We start from the raw sequence: 14,416 nt of genomic DNA on the forward strand, positions 1-14,416 counted from the left end.
GAAGCCCTTCTTGTGCCTAAGTACTTGAATGACTTTGGGGCAAGTCAAGAGGTGATTTTTGCCAATGTATGGGCTGAATAGGCTCTCCCAAAAACTTTTCATAAATAGGGCAACCATTAAAACTCATTCATTTGAAGGGGTTTCTTAAAATCTAATCACTTTCTTGTGTAGACAATGCTCCCGAAACAATAGGGCATTGGTTGAGATTGTAATAAAAGATTTTCCCATGAGTTTGTATACATTTTTTAGTCAAGTTTGAGGGCTGGAAATTATTGTTTTAATGTAGGGCTGAAGTACATTTGTGGTTCTATTGAAGCATTTTTATCATCCTTTGGACTCTATGTCAGTTGTAATGAGTTCTATCTCTCTGTACTTTGTATCTTGAAGTCTCAATACATGTATCTTCATGAAATGGAGGGAATTAGAGCTTGATTTTGTTGTAGGAAATGGAACAAAATCTGATATAGATCTATGCATAAACCTCATGGTTATTGATGTAATCGGATCCAAGTTTATTATGATAAACTTGTATGACATGGCTATGTAAGATATTGGTTACTCTCTATCTCATCTACTCTCTCCATAACCCGAGAATCCATCAAACCCCCAATCTTTTTCCTCTCTCCCCTTTGAATCTCTCACTCCTCTTTTGCTCTAAACCTCGTTGGTAGACCTTCGACCCCCAACACGATGACAACGCAAGATTTTGCTTAAGTCATGCCTCCTTTACGGGCTTCTTTGGTCCTTTTAATTCTCAATCCATATGTGGCTGCATCTATGGAAACAAATGATGTCCTTCCTACTATCTCTTCCAACTTCTTTTTCATGCCACCATTTTCAAAATTTGGTTCTATTGGAAGACCAATTTCTATTGCATGTACTTTTCCATCTTTTCAAAAGACTAACCTTTTTGCTTTTGCTTCACGGTAGGATGTACAGTCTCATTTTTAATGCTATAAACTATCACACCAAATGCATCTCTTCTTTTAGGGCCGTTGCCCGTGACCCTTCTCTTCTACCTTAACATCCAACTTTTCAACCTTTGCATAGATTTTTATCAAATTCAGCCTCAAATCATGCATACCTTTGATTAATTCATCCACAACTTCCCCTTTAAGAGCCGAACCAACAAGTATAGCCACTTGTTTTGCCATAGCCATAGGTGCCTCAACTCCAATTTCAACCCCCTTTTGAGCAGTGGCAGGTGTGGTGCCTGTACCCCATTTTAATTTCATCTGCTCTCTCCTTATCAACATATGCACTACCTTAGTTACATTAGCCCAATCTGATTTCAAACTCATTTTAGAATAGACATCTTCTAAACGATTAGTCACCTTCTCTTGCAAGACAAGATATGTAGCTTCAGAAATAAATTGATTTTTTGACTCTCCAATGATTGCTGCTCATTGGCATCCAATTGCACATACAAACTTTCAAATTCACTGAGCAAAGCTTTAGCAACCAATCCTTTATTATTGGGCTTTTCAATCCAATCTATAAATGTTATTTTAGTTACCAATCATGCAAAGACAATAGGGTGAAGGGAATTCAAGGAGAGGAGTAGACAGAAGAGAAGGGGTTGAAAGAAATAGAAGATGTAGAAGAATACTCATAGAGGTGAAGCTTGTCAATTTATTTCTGCATCTTGATAAGATAAATCTCTTGTAGACCAAAAACGTATATAAGACAATAGCTTCCTCTCTACTACTCAGATTGCCAATCTGATACTTCTGTTGGCTCTGAAAGGGAGGTAAAATACCAAGACATGTGGTTGAAATTCTCTCAAATCACTCCTTTTTCTTCTCCCAATTCGGAGTGTTGTTTGTTGCCTATAAATTGCAATTGCGCATCGTGCGATTTTGCCAATCCTTTTTGCATAAAATCCTCCAAAAATGGATGGAAACCATTTGCTTTTTTTTAAACATGTCATCATATTCTATAAGTTGTCTACAGCTTTTGGATATTTGTAAAAAATAATATCCAAAATATCAAAACTAGGATAAACTTGTCCAAAAATCTAGTACTTTTGAACCATCCACACTATGGACACTGACACTAATGACGAATACTATGGAATTGACTCTTTAGATCAATAAGAAAGCTAAATGACGATGCACTCTAAAGTTTTTCACATTGTGTCCACATAGCGGCACGACAACCTGGTATCAAATTGAAAAAGAAAAGTAAGAAATAAGTTAGTCTTGAATTTTGTAAAGGGGTAAAGCAAAGCTAAAATCCTAGCATTATCCATCAGGTATCTTGTATAACCACCCATATCAATGTTCAAGAAAGTAAATTTCTCTTAAAATAATCAAAACCACTTGAGCTCAATGGTGAAGGACCTAAGTAGAGACTAATGCAGAAGTCCAGGTTGAAACCCAAAACATTACTTCTTCACAACTAGCATCAATTCCATGAATCAAGCAATGATAGCTAATTATTCCCAATAGGCAAAGCTCTTAGATAGAAGTAATGGTATCGAGATAAGGGAATCACGGAAAGTTCTCAAACTTAGAAATAGATAAATGATCTGGTATGAAAAGAATATCCTACACCTTTCCTCCAAACCATCAAGATGGATGAATGTTTCAATTACAACAGGGAAACACAACTTTGGAAACCTATTGAGTATCTCAAAACCATGAGATAAACTCACTTGCAAGATGCTTTGGTTTGAGCTAAGTCTTTAATACAATTTGAAAAGTCTGAAATTGTCTTCAACAATAACATTTGTGCTCCAAAAGGAGTAAATTTAAATTATCTTGATGACTTAAATGCTCAAATTATCTATTGACCATGCTTTGAATGTGATGAAGTTGGGCACATGCATAAGGAATTTCCCAATTTCTACTACTTCTAGTGTAATGAGATTGGAAACTTGCAAGATCCACCTTGGATCTCCTCAAATGAATGAAGAAAGAGCTACCAAGAGAAACAATTGTATGGCTCAAAACCTTGGCCCTTTGAGCTAGATGAAGGAGCCATCCTTAGTGACATGATAAATCCATAAGCCTAGAGATCTAACCCCTTGTACAACTTGCATATGGTTCAAATAATAAAATCAAATTTAGAGATAAACCGTCAGTTTTCTTGAGATAAGAAAATCTTAATTTCTCTAAAGGAAAGATAATATGATATACCCTAATTTTTGTAGTAAAAACACACAATTGTGCTATATTTTCTCTCCTCATATAGAAACAACTAAAGTTCTCACAGAAATATATTTAAATACTCATGCATATGTCTAAACTAATTTATTTTACTCCATCCTTTATTTACTTGATTTAAAATTTTATATATTTTTAATTTTTTTTCTAATTAATTTGAATTAATATTAATTACCTTAATTTTTTATTAGATTGATTTCTATTTATATTCATTTTCTTTTAATTATAATAAATTATTGGGATGTTTTTGTAATTTATTATGAATTATATTATTTAATTGATTTATCTTAATTTATTTTAATTTTTATTATTATTATCATTATTATTTTAAATTACTTTAAATTTGTAATTACCTTATCTATGTAAAATGAGAATTTAACAAATATTTTCATATCAAAGCTATCCTTTGATTATCTCAATTTTTAATTTTATTTTTTAAAAAATAATTAATCTACATAATTTTATTTTATATTAAATATATTTCTTTAATAATAATAATAATAACAATAATAATAATAAACACATACACACACAAGTTTTGAAAACAAAAGAAACCTTTAGGAAAAGATTCGAAAACAAAAGAAAGCAAGACCATGTATGGAGTGTGCTTATGCGACATTGTCCTTCTCCCCCCTCCCCTTTGAAAAAAAAAATTAAAAAGAAGAAAAAATATTTTATTTTTCATGCCCTTAAGTGGGAGAAAATAAAGATGGTTTTTTATTTTTGCATGTAATCTTTCCCCTCTTTCTAGTTTTTAAAAAACCCACAACCAATCCCCCCCCCCCGGCAGATGCCCCCTCTTCATAAGGCACTTCATGAGAGAGAGAGAGAGAGAGAGAGAGAGAGAGAGAGAGAGAGAGAGAGAGAGAGAGAGAGAGAGAGAGAGAGAGAGAGAGAGAGAGAGAGAGAGAGAGAGAGAGAGAGAGAGAGAGAGAGAGAGAGAGAGAATGAGAGATAAATAGAAGAGAGTGAAATTGAGCAAAAAAAGAATAACAATAGTTCGTGCATTGTTGTCTTCCTAATGTTTTTCTTGTGTTCTTCGTATTTCTAGCATTCTTCTTCAACTAGCATGGCCAACAAAAGCGCATCCAGGTTATGGGTCCTTCTTCCACCCCTAAGGTCGAACATGTGGCCCTTGATATGACTCTCGCTTATTATTTTATTTTGAGAAATTCTCAAAAATTTTGATTATTTTAAAATATAGCTCAAATATTCTATCTTTGAGGTAGAAAAATATCAAGAAAATATTTATGAAAAACTTTTTCAAAAGCTATCTTTGGACCTATTAGACCCTTGGGAATATTTTCTGTTTAAATAATCAAAAGCAGTCAATATATACTAGTAGTTTTCATTTCTTTGTAACATTGGTCTAGAAATTATTTAAGAAAGTAATTCCTTTATAAACTAGTTATATTTCATTCATCGTTTTCAATTTGGTTTCTTTTTTCTTATTTTGTAGTAAACATAAAATCAATCAAAGTACCTTAACATTTAAATATATGCATACACACACATATAGATTAAATTCAAGCCATGAGTTGATTGTGCAAAATTATTAATATAAGTTATTTATATTCAATTAAAATGCTACCTTTAATGTATTGTAAGAAGCTAGGAAGACATATTATTTTAGATACAGATTATACATTATCACAGTAGCATAAGTTGATAGGTGCAAAGATCAAGGAGCTTTTCAGCCTAATTAGAGCTAAATGGAGCACATGTGCAAACCAAGTTGTAGGCATCATGGACAAAATAGTAGGTTGTGGACAAGAAATAGGTCATTTTGGAGGTAAAATGGTTAAAGAAAGGGAAAATAGAATTATTCAAAGTTAAAAGTCTAGTTACCTTTTCAAAACATGCTTTCTTTTTCCTCTTTCTTTCAAGATTTTGGAGAAGCTTTCATGGTGGATAGTAAGAATTATCTCTTATTTGATCGATATGTACTTTAGCTTTCTCTTAAACCTTGGAGCAAAGAATGAGGAGGTTTTACCAACAATTATGAGCACCATATTGTAGCAACCTGCTAGGGATTAAGCACAACAATAGCCTTCAATTTTTAAAATCCTAAAAACTAGCCGAGTAGCCATAGCTTCAAATTTCTTCAAGATTTCAGTCTTCCTAACCTTTTTAGTTTCTTTACTGCAATTATCAAGCAACATTGGTCTCAAAATATAAGGCATTGAAAAGATTTGAGCTTATCAAGCTTCATGGAGTTCATAATGGAACTCTATTTTAGGGCTTTTGGTCAATGAGCTTGAATCATTCCCATTCAAGCATTCAAGAAGGCTCAATGAAACTAATCTTCAAAGGCTTAATGATCTTCAATGGGCTAATTTCCATGGAATCATGGAGCATGGAGCTTATGGGTTGAATCAGGAAAATTCCTATTATCAATTACTAAGGCTTGATTCTAAGTGAACCTTCCATCTTCTTCAAGCTTAAAAGATGTTTTTCATTCACATTTAATCTTTGAAATCTCTATATATCCACTTACTTAGGCTATTCCATTTGGTTGATGAGAGATATCGGTCATTTGAGCTTCTACATGAACCGTAGATCAAATATTAATGCCTTTTTAGATAAATCAAAACCTCTACACTGAATTTTAGCATTTACTTCTGTCCAATTCAATCACCATCAAAATCCTACATTATTTAATGCATAATCCTCATTTGATCTTTGGATTCTATTGTACCCACAAAATAAATTGTAAAGGGCAAGTATTGCAATTAGTAAGTCACATGCTAAGTTCATTTTTTTCCATTCTCTTTTCCTTAATCAAATGCATGTATATCATTGAAGGCTAAAACAATCATCTTAATCATGCATGCCATCCCTATTTTCTTAGAGAAAAATGCTATTGCCATGGAAATTTCCACTGAGGAAAAAGGTGGATGCTAGAGAAGATAGTGGGACAAAAGAAAGGTAACCCTCCCTCACTATCGAAGATCTTGATGGGGTACTCAAAACAAGGAAAAAAACAAGGATAATGATGATATCATGCAACAAATCAAGGAAGCACGTGAACCAATACATCAAACATACCTTGATGAAGAAGAATCCTAAGGATATGGTGCATATAGCACACTAAATGCTACACTTTGCAACCATGAAAATAGGCATTCTATGAGATTCATGGAGTTGGTTTTAAAATTGGATCAAGTTGTAGAGTAAATGGTTTAATAAAACATCCAAAACCAAGGAAGCTATGGAGCAAATGGCCCACTCTATTAAGGATTCCTTGGAGAAGTTTGCCTCTTCTTCTAGAGAATCTTTGGTCAAACTTAGTGCTGAGATTTCTATGCTTATGGCATCACAAATAGTAGACAAGGAAAGTAGACATAAGCAATCATTTCAACCCTTGAATAATAATCCATAGCTAGGTAGCATTGGAAAGAAGGGTGACACATACAACCTATGACATTAGGGGTACTTCTTTCAGGACTGATGAGCCCATTTTTAGCATTCATGCACCCAACCCTCCTCCACAAGCAATAAATAAACCACCTATTCCTCCAGTTAGGTTTCAAACCAATTATCATATGAGTTCCTTTAATATGTCAACCCCCATTGGTAGCTATATGGACACACCACCCTAAGCATCAAATGGACAACGAGGCTTTATAGAGAGGAAACTCCATGATAAAATTGTGTTGACCAAATATTGTGGCCATTCATTATCACCGGCTAATTTGGAGGAGTGGACCTCAAAGTTGAAGTTTTATTTTGATATTTTTCCTAGATATGACGACCAAAAGATTCACCATGCTAGGCTTCATCTTGAGGGCTTTACTTACACATGGTGGAGATACATAAAGAGGGAAAATCAGTAGGTTGATAATTGGGAGGATTTCAAAGCAAAGATGGCTCAAGTATTTGTCTCTTCCATTGAGAAAAATCAATTGGCTAGGAGATGATATCGGTTAGACCAAATAAACCTTTCAATTTAGAGAGTATACCAACTAGTTATTGAACCTTACCATGTATGTAGAGAGTGTGAGTAATGACACAAAGTTGCATAGTATACTATTGTCATGAGCCTAATTTGTCAGGTGATACTGTAGCCTAGAAGCCCACTACACTATTGCAAGCTATTGGGCTGGTAGAGAGGTATGCTCACAAGTACAGGAAGGATATCCCTATGTAGGCTTCTTTTAAACAGCAAAGGAATGTTGGTAAATAGGGCAACCCTGGTGGCAATTATGGTGGCTCTAGTACTTCATCTAATAGTGCCAAAGTCCCTATATATCCTACTTTTAGTGCTCCAAGATAGCAAGTGCTTCTAAGCCAGCAATCACCCATAGAGTTGAACCTATGGATCTTTTAAGAGAGTGTAAAGAGAAGAGTTTATGTTTCAAATGTGGTAAAAATTATACGACTGATTGTGCATCTAAGTGCAGTTATAAAAATGTCAAAGCTAAGAACTATGACATGATAATACTTGAGGATATTGACGAGAAAGTCATTGAAGAGCTAACTGTGAGTGTACAAGTTGAATTTGAAGAGCATGATGAGCATCTTGAGCAAGATTAGTCTTATGAGCTAGCTAATGGATTTCCATTTGACCTTGATGGGCATGTTCCATTTGATCTAGATGGGACAAATTTGCATATTGCTACCATTACCCTTTGTTCTAGATGGGACAAATTTGCATATTGCTACCATTACCCTTTGTTCTATTTCCATGGATTCTTGGAGAGGTTCTAGGAGCCCTAATACACTCATTATGAAGGATGTCATTCATGGAAAGGATATGTGTACCAAGATATACATTGGCAGTACACATAGTTTTGTAAATAAGTCAGTTGTGGATAGGTTGCATTATTTTCCCAGTGATTTACATCATCCCATAAGAGGTTCGGTAGCCAGTGGTGAAGAGGAAATCAACACCCAAATGTATCCACAAGTTCCCATAACATTGGTTGAAAATTATGAAGTAAAGGTAAGCTTGATTACTTTGGAAATGCAACCCATGGATGTAGTTCTTGGGTATGATTGGCTGATGGTCTTAGGGAGGATTGCTATGGATTTATAATAGTTTTATGTGGATTTTCCCATTTATAGGTAGCTTATCCATCTACAAGGAATCCCTAGTAAATTAGACTCTTAGCTTATCACCATTAAGTAGCTCAGGGAGGAGTACTATAAGAAGCACTCTTAGATATTTGCTTTACACCTGCATAAAGAGATTGAGGATCAATCTAGGGATTTAGCTAATCATTTAGCATTAAAATCTCTACTTGAGGAGTATAAGGACTTGTTTGAGTTGCCTACATCATTAGCTCCCAAAGGAGCAGTGGATGGTGCTCTACAGATTGAGAGCCACATTTCAAGCCAATCAACAAGCCACCTTATATGTTTTCTAAATGTAAATGCAAAGAATCAGCCAAGAAAATCAAGGAGTTTTTAGAGATGGGATTCATTGAGCCTACTTCTTCACTATATGCTTCACCTGTCTTATTAGTGCCAAGAAAAAAGATTGATCCTTTAGTATGTATATTGACTACAAGGATCTAAATAAGATCACAAAGAACAAGTATTCCACTCCTATAGTAGATTATTTCATTGATAAGCTCAAGGGGGCTAATTTATTCATTAAGTCCAACCTTATATAGGGTGTTGGCTACCATTTGTAACCGACCCCTAGAAGAGCACATCGTGACCCACCCATATATAGATAGAATTCTAACTGAGGAAGAGTTACACATTGCTAGCAGGATCGACCCCGCTGACTTCCTCACGGATGTTCTCACCTACATCACTCGAGTCAAAACCCATCCTTTTGACATAGACCGTTATGCCAATCTAGAATATAATCCAAACTTCTATGCTTGGTTCGAAAGTAAAACACTGCAAGCCAGCACTGAATGCCCTTGACCTCTCAAACCTTAATCCTAGGAAGGATTTTGGGGCAAGGTGAAATCAAATATGTAATCAAGGTCAATGAAACGCACGTATAAAACATCCATCAATGTCCAAGGGTGGAAGAGAGCATATAAAAATCAACTCATGACTGAGGAAATAGTTGTAAATTTTTTTGAATGAATGGACTACTTGAGGAAAAATGCTCTTTTTGTATTTAAGCATGTTAATATTACCAAGAAAGCATAATCAATTGCTTCTTGCCTTTCAACAAAAAATTACCTTAGGGATACTAATGGTGAACTATGGCATTATGACAGGTACCCGTAATGGTAGGTCAAGAGAAAAGCAGCAAACTTCCATTATCAAAGGAGGAGCAAGTGAAGTATGGCCTCTCAATGGAAATGAGGGCTTACAATCAATTCAAATTCAAGCATATCTTGAATTTAGTAGACTTAGTCATGGACGAGCCAATGATTAAGCAATTGGTGAAGTAGTGTAAGCTGCAAAAATACATGGAGAAGATGGGCCAAGCCATTGACTATGAGAAGTGCGCCAAACAGCTATAGCAAGAATAGAAAAAGAGAGAAGATGATGACACCAAAAGCATATAGAAAATCTAGAACAAAGGATAGCCTTGGAACTTGGAGAGCAACAATGCTTGGAAAGAGAAATCGAGAAATAGGAAAGAAGACTAAGGGTGTAAGCTTGCACACATAACAAAAGTTTGGAAGAAATGGAAAAAATGTAGATGAATGGGTGAACATGAGCGAAGAAAAAGTGAGTGACTTAGTGGTCGGCTAGCCCTTGTAGAAGGCGATAGGCTGTTAGTAGAGAGTAGTGCAAAGGCCGCACAAGTGACCTTGAAAGCTGAATAATGTGCCTTCCTTTGCACTCTCTTGGATGCCACGCAATTTGAGGAAGAAGAGAGCATTCAGTCCTCTCTTCAGGGCATGGCGACATGTCCAAACAAAAATTGCAAGGCAGCCCACACAAGTAGAGCCACTAGAGCACATGGGAGCAGAGAGGTGAAGGCCGAGTAAAGATGCAGGGCCAAGTTCTGAAAGGGAACAACAAGCCGCAGCTCCTTAGTGAGAGGTTTTTATGATAAGGATGACATCCCCCCACCACTATTTTTGACATTAAATGCCAATAAAGATATATATGCAATGGCTAGATGAATGTGTGGCCAAAAAAAGAAAACGCTTACATAGGTCACAATCATTGCACCTAGGAGTCCTCAAGTTAGAAACACCCGATGGCTTTGCTCGAGCGGCTAACCCCCTAGCCCATTTTCATTCCCCACTTCATGGTTAGGACACCTTAAGGGAAAGACTCCCAAACCTATCTCCCTAAGCTACACCCACCGCACCTCCCCTATGCACAAACTAGGTCCTCAAGTGTGGGACAACACGTAGGCTTGCCTGTGACTCAACTTCCAATTTCACGAGCACAAATATCATGCCCCACACAATAAGGTAGATACGCTCCCAGATAGTGCACCTTCTTTTCTTTTCAATTAAATACAAATGATGCAACCCACCAACTTTGGAGGCCCCACCATCCACTCAATTCATCCTAGGTCCCCCACCACATCAACTGATTGATCGATTTCTTCCAAAAACCAATCCCCATGCAACCACATCATCATCAACTTACACTATGGCTATTGCACAACATGTGACCATGCAGCTAAAATGAAGTTGAGAAAGATCAAGGAAGCCCAAGTCAAAAAGTGAATGAAGAATCTCACTAAGAACAGAGCAAGAGATGGCCACCTCAGAAAAACATGGGGGAGCTCCGACTACATTGGCGAGGTCCTCTCAAGGATGAGGGAGGTCCTATTAAGAATGAAGGATTCTCTACAGGATGAAGGAAAGCACCAAAGATTCTAGCAAGGTGCTATGAAAAGATGGAAAAAAGCATCGAATATTCTAGCAAGGCTCTCTCAAGGATAAGGGAGAAACTTCAAATGCTTTCATAAGGAAAGAGTGAGGTGCGATGTAATTCATTTTATAAGAAGTGCTAGGTTTCCTCCTGTGCAAGTGGTCAAGTCTAAATGGCCATAAGTGAAGGGATAAGGAAACTTGCAGGGAATAGAGAAAAGCTATATTAAGCTCGCGTGGTTAGAGCCTCGAAGGGTGAGAGAGGGATCCATTCAACACAATCATCAATTTCAAGGACAGGTCCGGCCACTTGCCAATCTACCAGGGGGATCTGTCCAACACCATCTTAAATTTCAAAGAAAGATCCTCCCACCTGCCAACCTCCTAGAGGGATTTGTCCAACACCATCTGCAATTTCAAATGACTAATCCACCCACCATTAGCATCAAGGAGGAATCAATCCCAACACCATATTCAATTTCAAGGGTCGATCCATCCAACACCATCCCCGGCAAGGGCTTGTATACAAACTCAAAAATGCCATCTGGCTACACCCATCCCACTTCCAACTACTACTGATCAATTCCATGGGACTAGCCCAAGGCTAGGAGGGGGTAACTTTAACCTTAGCACAAGAAAAAGTGGAAAAAGTCGCAAGCCAAAATCCAAAAGAGGCATCCTAGAAGGAAATCAGACACAATAGAAAAAGTAGAAAGGGAAACAACTGAAAGTGCAAGGGCACCCTCAAAAGCTAAGGCAAATGCAAAAGCGTATTTTTAAATGCAAGGCACCCCCAAAACTTTTTGTAAAAGAGCACTAGGCTCCCTCCTATGCAAATTGTAAAAGTAGATGGATAGTAGAAAGGAAGCCAGGAAGAGAGGAGGACATGGGAAAGAGGTCCTAAGCCATGGCCAGCCATGTAAAAAAGAGGATAAGGGGATGATCGGCCAAAAGGGATTTAGGGTTTTGTATATAACGTCAAAAATTGAATGAGGAGCTCATTATTTGGTGTGTGGCCAAGTGGACTCATCTTCTTCTCTTCTCTTCTTGCTTGCTTGTGTGTGCTTGAGAGAGGGAGTGTGAGAGTGTGAGGGAGTGAGTGTGTGAGGGTGAGGAATCTTGGAGGCGAAGCTCTCCATCATCTCCTCTCTTCTTCTCTTCTCTTCTCGTCTCTTCTCTTCTCTTCTCTTCTCTTCTATTCTATCTATTCTATTCTATTCTATTCTATTCTCTTCTATTCTCTTCTATTCTCTTCTCTTCTCTTCTCTTCTCTCGCGTGCGGATATGGAAGATGAAGCTTGGAGGTGGAGGCTTGAGGATGCTTGAGCTTGCATCTTGAATCGTGGAGCTACTAGTGTGCTTGAGGGAGGAGGCAACTCATTTGGGCATCAAGGTAAGCTCATTACACCCTAGTAGGATCAAAGGTGCATCGGCTAGGTGAGAGAGCAATATGTGCTCACTTGAAGTGCTTGCACAATAAGTAGTTCCTGGGTCTTGGCAGTTGAGCATGAGCTTGCCTCTACAAACTGCAAGGGAGTTTTGGCACGTGAAAAGTTTTCTCAAAAAGCTGCTCTCATGATATCTCTTGGTGCAACCTCTCCTATGGAGATATTTGATATTTCTTTGGAGGCTTAGTCACTCCTAAAATAATTCTTGAGGTTCAGATTTATTGTAAATGCTCAAAGAGAGAAACACACTAGCATGATCTCTTGAAATTTTGGAGTAAGAGAAGGAGGGTAGATGGACAACTTGGGAAGACCTCAGGCCTCAATTCTTGCAAAACAAGGGTCTCACATACTTCTTTGAGATACATCGTTAGTCAAAGATTGATTTATAGCTAGTGAGGTAGTGGAAGAGCTTACTACTATAAATTTGGAAAGAGCTTCTTCAAAACTCACACCGGAGAGAAAGAGAATCCAAATGGTGTTGTAGGATTACCTATCACAAGTCAACACTTGACTTCTGGTGCATCATGGACTAATTGCATCATTGGCTACTCCAAAGTAGGCAATACTGTATCTAACTTGTAGTTAATTGATAGGATCAGTAGGTATAACTACCAACAAAGTGGAATTCCTCTAACTACTTACTATTTATAGTCAGGCCTACTTACTACAAAGAAGGGTGTAGAGTTGTTTGAGTCTATGACTAGAGGTTATGGCTTAACATCAAGCATGAAACATTATGTTGTGATAGATTTCCTTTGCATGAGCAAGGGACTTTAAGTTGGTAGAATGAATGTTGCAAATGCTAATTCGTGTGAGTTGGGTCATGTGGATGTGTATGTTAGATGCATGTCAAACTTATGACAATGTACATCTTGGAAAAAGGGCTTCTTGATCGACAAGCAGCTTGTTTTGAGTTAAAATACAAAAACAACAGTAAAAGAGTGTTGTGGACATATAATCTTTAATAGGAAAGATAGGGATGCTTTGAGAGTAGCAAAAAAGAAGTTGAAGGCCATATACTTCCCTCTCACAACCTTTTCTAGAGGAAAATCATCATCTTTTTTTTTTAAAGGGGGCATGGCTATTACAAAAAGAGGTTGTTGTGCAACAAACAAAACTCCCTAGCTACTACAAGAGGAGTAACTACCATAAAGTATTAGAGGACTAAAATTTACCCTCTACAAGTGCCACCAATACATGTGCTATAGAGACATAACAGCTAGGTTTGAGTAGGGCTACGTGGCCATAATAGGGGTTACATACTAAAACTAGATGTTGAGGGCTTGATTTAGATATAGAATATCTAGAGTAAAATGACGAAATCCCTTTTTTGTTGGAAGTTTAAATTGGAGCCTTTTTTTGAAGTTACATTATCCTTCTTACTTCTATGCACATGGCTTTTCACATTGTTGATGTGCATCAACCTGCAATACCACCAATGCCTATTGTAGCATGGTAGGGGAAGTCTAATACATACACATATCAAGGAGGATTTCCCTTGATGTTTCTTTTGGTGGAATTCCAAATGTTGAAGAAGATTTGTGGAGAGATAGTCATCTAGGGAATATGGTAAGAGAACCAAGTTTTGTGTACAACTTTGGCTAGTTTCTCACATTCCAAAAGTTTCTTGCACTTTGATGGTTATGATTTGATTTTTGGTTGTATTCATATAGTTTCTACTACTATAGATATTTTTTCCTTTAAAAGAAACACCTAAATTAATTCTACTTGGATAGAATATAATCAATATACTTGGAATTAGTTAAAAAGAGATGTCAATACCTAGATAGAATATGACCAATGGTCCAATTAGAGCCATCAAACTTTTCTTTCTCTAGGAGCTTAGGGGGAAGGGGCACTTGTACCAGGGGTGCCAGACTTAATGCCATGCTTAGAACAAAATCCAAGTGGATGCTCAGATTTTCTATGGTTGTTGATACTATTCACACCCAATTTGAAGCTTAATACCCGCTATATTGGATTGCAATAAAAACATTAGTGTTGAGCTAAGCATGCAACTTGAAATTTGAGGATTTGAAGTGCATCTGCT

This window comes from Lygodium microphyllum, chromosome 6 (assembly GCF_053477565.2).
Source record: "Lygodium microphyllum isolate KBCC chromosome 6, Lygodium_microphyllum_v1.1.10, whole genome shotgun sequence".
In the NCBI taxonomy this organism is placed as follows: Eukaryota; Viridiplantae; Streptophyta; class Polypodiopsida; order Schizaeales; family Lygodiaceae; genus Lygodium; species Lygodium microphyllum.